Source organism: Anser cygnoides, chromosome 1, assembly GCF_040182565.1.
Source record: "Anser cygnoides isolate HZ-2024a breed goose chromosome 1, Taihu_goose_T2T_genome, whole genome shotgun sequence".
Taxonomy (NCBI): Eukaryota; Metazoa; Chordata; class Aves; order Anseriformes; family Anatidae; genus Anser; species Anser cygnoides.
Window position 1 is genome coordinate 90970951 of NC_089873.1, and position 5244 is coordinate 90976194.

The 5244-nt window shown below is 38.0% G+C and overlaps 1 non-coding gene across 1 annotated transcript; it reads left to right on the forward strand.

The window, feature by feature from the left end:
• Positions 1 to 4441: 4441 nt before the first annotated feature.
• On the forward strand, positions 4442 to 4548 carry LOC125182007 (U6 spliceosomal RNA). Its single transcript, XR_007160847.1, has one exon. It is a non-coding gene; the product is annotated as a U6 spliceosomal RNA (small nuclear RNA).
• Positions 4549 to 5244: the final 696 nt, after the last annotated feature.

A 5244-nucleotide genomic window follows, 5' to 3' on the forward strand; every position in this document is an offset into this window, starting at 1 on the left:
AAAACTTAAGCCTGTCAAAATAATCAAGTGGGGGGTTTGATTATTTTCAAGGTCCTTTTCCTGAATTCTTCATTGGCTTGACATCTCGTGATAGATCAGTGAGAAACTTCTGCAGCCCCTTGATTCATGAGTTTATTAATCATTAATTTCCTATTCTCAGTCATGTTCAGGTGTCAGCCCTTTTAAATCAGGTTGCTTTTTGTTGCCCTTATACCAAATGGAAAAGCACAAGAGAAGTAAACATACCCTTTTGTAAAGTTTTCTTGCATGGGTAATTCCTCTTTGAAAGAAGGTTACGTATAGTTGCTGAATCAATGCATCGGTAAGAAAGCGTGTGGAAGCTGCTGCAGAATCAGGTGAGGTATGCGTTTAAAGTTTGCTAACTCAGCCTTGCTAAATTCTTACAATGACAATTTACTTTCCTAAGTGAATCACATGGTTTAACCCATATCCAAGGTGCAGTAGGGCTACATCTACAATAACTGCTTTCAGGCCACATTTATACTGTTAGTTAGGTTTGGCATTTGTCATTTACGTAGGCTGGACAGCAGAGACTGGAGGATAGTCTGTGGAAGTTCTGCTTAAGTCAGGTAAGGACTTTTTTCTGCCTATCCTGCAACTTCTCTCTGTCTACAAGGGGTCTGGAATTTATGGGTCTTCCAGTGGTAAGGACACTACTTTTGTATTCAAAAGCAGATGGTAGCACATCTCACAAGCACAAGGTACAGACTCTGAGATGGGATAGAGAGCTTCTGCAATTGTCACTCAGGCTTGTCAGAGGGCAGCCTCAAGAACAATCCTAAGCGTTATAGATCAAGTACAAAATAGAATTGTATTAAGTATAAAATAGAAAATTAAGTATAAAATAAAATTATTAAAAAATCCTGAATATCCATTTCAGTCTCATCTATTTTTGAGATGAGCTTTTGAGTCTCCCAGCTACATGCTCACTTTCAGTTTCAGAAAACAGAAAAAAAATGAAGATTTAGTCTTGCAAAAGAACATCCGTCTTGTTTGAAGTTCTCAGCTAGAGCTGGAGGAGGCCATAAGGGAGATTACTGGTTTCAGTTCGTCTGTAAAACCTGTCATCAGCTGAGCCAAACAACCCAAGCAATTTAAATTCCTAATTTAGATGTATATCGGTACTTGCTCTATGTGTCTTTTCCAGCTCAGCAGCACACAGGTAGGGACAGGATGTAAGACCAGAGGACTACTTAAGTGCAGTGAAGCGACCAGTACTCTTCTATTATCTTGTGCTCCATGCACTAAATAAGAGCACACATTCATTAGGAAGTTCCTACCATCACTCAGTGGATACTTTCTCTATCTGATCTTTCCCTTCCATAAGAACCACTATGTTCCTGAGGAAAATAAGGATTTATTTTTTTTCAGTTAACCAATAAAGTATCTTATAGCAATGCAGGGGAGAGAGAGTGTCATTCAGCATTTCTGTTCGAAGCTGGAGAAAAAAATAATTGGGACCTTTAGAGGCTGTTAGGGTTTCTTTATATATTGGTTTGCCTCAATGTTTTTTAATCTGTCCTTCAGTGTACAAAATAGCTCCCATATTCAGTATTAGATTTCACTACAGTAAATGAGACTGCCTCACTTTAATTCTTTCATAATTAGCCTTAAATTGCTTCCTCTCTCCCCTTATTTCTGAAACCTGTCATTACCATAAAATGCATCCAATAGCTGGAATACCCATGCTTGCCCTTACTGAGGCATTTTACGTACGACAAAACCTTGAGCATCTTTTTAACCTTCACCTTATTGAACGAAGAGCCTTGCCAAGAGCCTTCAGGCCCTTGCTCATCCTGCACTTTAGAACCTGACCCAAGATATACACGTGCCAATTTATCGAAACCTAGCTCATCTGCTTAAACTGAATTTGCTCAGGAAGAGCAGGGAGATGCAGAAAACCTCGTGATAAAGGGAGAAGCTTGTAAAGAAAAGAAGTAACCGATCCCTCGTTCAGCAGTGAGTTACACTAATACGAGATGGGAACAGGCCGCAGGGACACATGCTGCGAGCTGCATGATCATTAGCAACAAACAAGTAGCTGGATGGAAAAAGTTTGCTGAGAGACTAAATTATTTCATTTCTTGAAGATACTAAATCTTCTTCATATAGTGTTATGAAGGTAATTTTCAGCAGACTTACTGGAGGCCACTATCTAAATGCCATGTGTGTGATCAGAGGTCAATGCCTAACTACCTGGAAAAAGGGAGAATAGAAACCCAAAACACAAACTGTCTTGTCAGAAGGAAAACTGAAGTGGAACAGAAGGAGCATTACATATTACACAGAAGTTTTTCCCCCAATTACGTACAGGAAAGAAGAAACAGACATGACCAAGTGGACTGAATCAGGTGAAGAAAGCTTCTATTAACAGCAATCCTCCAATGTTTAAGACTGTCCAAACTTGACTTTGTGTTCTTGGAACCCCTTCTGACAGTAGTGTCCAGCACACGCATAACTGTGCTAATTGTTGCATTTGTATTGCACTGAATTATCTTCCTTCCTGAAAGACGCGGTGTCTGCTAGGATTCAGCTGAGGTCTGATTTGCATATAGCAAAGAAGTTACTGCACACAGTGGAAGTCAGTGCCATCTAGTGACATCTTTTTCAGCCATCTTCAAACGATCTTGTCTTGAATTAAAGGCATAAACTCCTCCCTCTCCTTGTTACACAGTGTCAGATTAGGACTGTCCTTCCCTTCTTTCATGAATAGTTACCTTATATTTTTATGTTTAAGTTATAGTTATTTTATATTTTCTTAGTGAAGTGTTTTATATACAGGAAAATCTCTGAAATGTGTTTAAAGCAGAACTTAGTATTTTAGTGTCCTAAATTCAGGGAGTTTTTTTTTTTTTAATTAGGATATAAATTACCATTTAAAGATATATTAAAAATATTATTTCTAACTTATTGCCATAAAAATAAAAAAAAAATAAAATAAAGCTTCCAGGAATGTCTCAAGGAGGTAAGAAAGTCTTAACAAGAAATGTGATAAAAATCAAGTTCTTTGACATCTTTAGGCAGAATCTCAAAAACAACACCAACCAAAAAACCCCCTACTGTTCAACAGAAAGGAAATAAAAAAAATAATAATGCAATGTAAGCAGTGGTAATAGAAGTCACATTTGCCAAATTCTTTTCAAGAAAAGGGCTCCAAAAACATAGATGAGTGCATAAGATATTTACTATTAATAATACAAAATGAAGAATTCTCATAAACCACCTACATATGCTACATATTGTACAGGAAACACGTGCTCCTTCCTGCGACTGAGACCACCTTCACCTTTCCTGCAAAGTTTGGACACTGCTGTCAGACACATGGTCTGATTTTTGGGTGGTCCTTTGGGGACCCAGGAGCTGGACTCAGTCCTTGTGGGTCCCTTCCAACATGAGATATTCTATGAGAGCACGCATCTTACATTTCTGAACACTTTGACATTACCAACAAGGAATTATCCATATAGACATCTAATCTCAAAACACCCTAGAGAACAGACAAACCTTTGCCTTTTCAAAAAACTTGAGTCAGTAGCAAAAGTCTCAGCCCAAACCAGTTGCTGATCTTCCCTTCACATTACTCTTCCACTTTTTGCAGGAAGTTGAGGAAGTCCCTCAAACATTTAACAACATAAATAGGGATCAAACCACAAGCACTAGTTGTCTAAAGCTAGAATTAAAACTCCAAAAAGTTTACAAGGGTCAAAGAACATTAGAAATGCCCTAGGGCTTTCTAACAAGACAAGGATCTGGACGGTAGTAATGAGTCCCCTTCCCATCCCTCAAGGTCTTTCCTGGTTCTCATCAAAACAGGAGGAACAAACTTGAAATTTAAGCATTATTTGCCTATTTTTGAGTGATTATTTTACCTGCTTGTTTTGCTCCCTGATTAAAACTTCATCTTTCTAACGAGAAAGCAAAGATAAAGTGTCAAATACTGATATGACATTTCTGGCATAAACTTTGCCTAAATCAGCATTAACACAACCAGAAATTACACTGACAGAAGCACATCCCTTAATGACCAATTTTACTGTCTAAGCTGGCTATGGATTCAGCCACTAGATGTCTTCACTATTCAGAACTACAATCTGCGTTACTAGTATTTTGTCTTCGGTGGAATCCTGCTGTGTGGGTGGAGTTACACTCCAGTTTTCTTTCATAAATATTTTTCAGTTACACCAGTTTGCAATATTTGTAAGACTATTTCCTCACAAACATCAGTATGATTCTCATGAACATCATGGACTGGACCAGGCACTTCTAACTGGGAAATTTTGGAAATTATTCCCTCCAAAATATCACATATATGTATATATTATGTTCTAACAAACATCTGTGTTAACGTAGGATTTTATAACTGCAGTATTTTCTTCCCTGGTTTCTATCTGTGGTTGTATTTGCATTATAAGCAGAAGTGGTGCTCACTTCGGCAGCACATATACTAAAACTGGGACGATACAGAGAAGATTAGCATGGCCCCTGCACAAGGATGACACACAAATTCATGAAGCATTCCAATTGCTGTATGTGACATTCCTGTTCAACCTTTGTTTGCTTCTAACTTTATGAGGAACCTCCGCATTAGGTAAAATTTTTGAGAAGTTTGAGATGTTTTATAAATATTTAGAGGGAAAAGTGTCGAGTGCTGATAAAGAGCACACAAAATCCAAACCCCCGCTACTTAGTTTTAACATCATGAGCATGCTAAGGCTTGGAAATAGTCAACTCAATCTCTCATAGTGCAGGCTATCATAAATTTATACAAATTAAGACCATTCAGACATCTGGTTCTGACATCTAACAGGTCAGCTTCCTAATTTGATAATCTTTTATCAAACTAAGATTGAATTAGGGTAATACACAAAGATTGAACAAGTTTAATATACTATTGTGCATACTCTACCTCTGGTATTCTGCTGCTTGTAAAATCGAAGTCTCAAGTGCAGAGCATCTTTTAAAAATAAAAATCACTGGCTCTATTTGTTTCACCCTTCTCTGACTCCGCATACAGTTTAAGATGCTTTGCCTTGAATTGCAGATCACTTCTGACATGTTGTGAAATGATCAAGCAGTTCACATTTCAGCCACAAAAAAACCTACCGCATAACCCATCAGATTTTTGCATACTATATTGCTTCCCCACCCCTTTCTTCCGCACTGTCTTGACAGAAGAGCTAGAAAAGGGAATCAGCTCAAACCTAACAGGATGCAAGAGGCCAT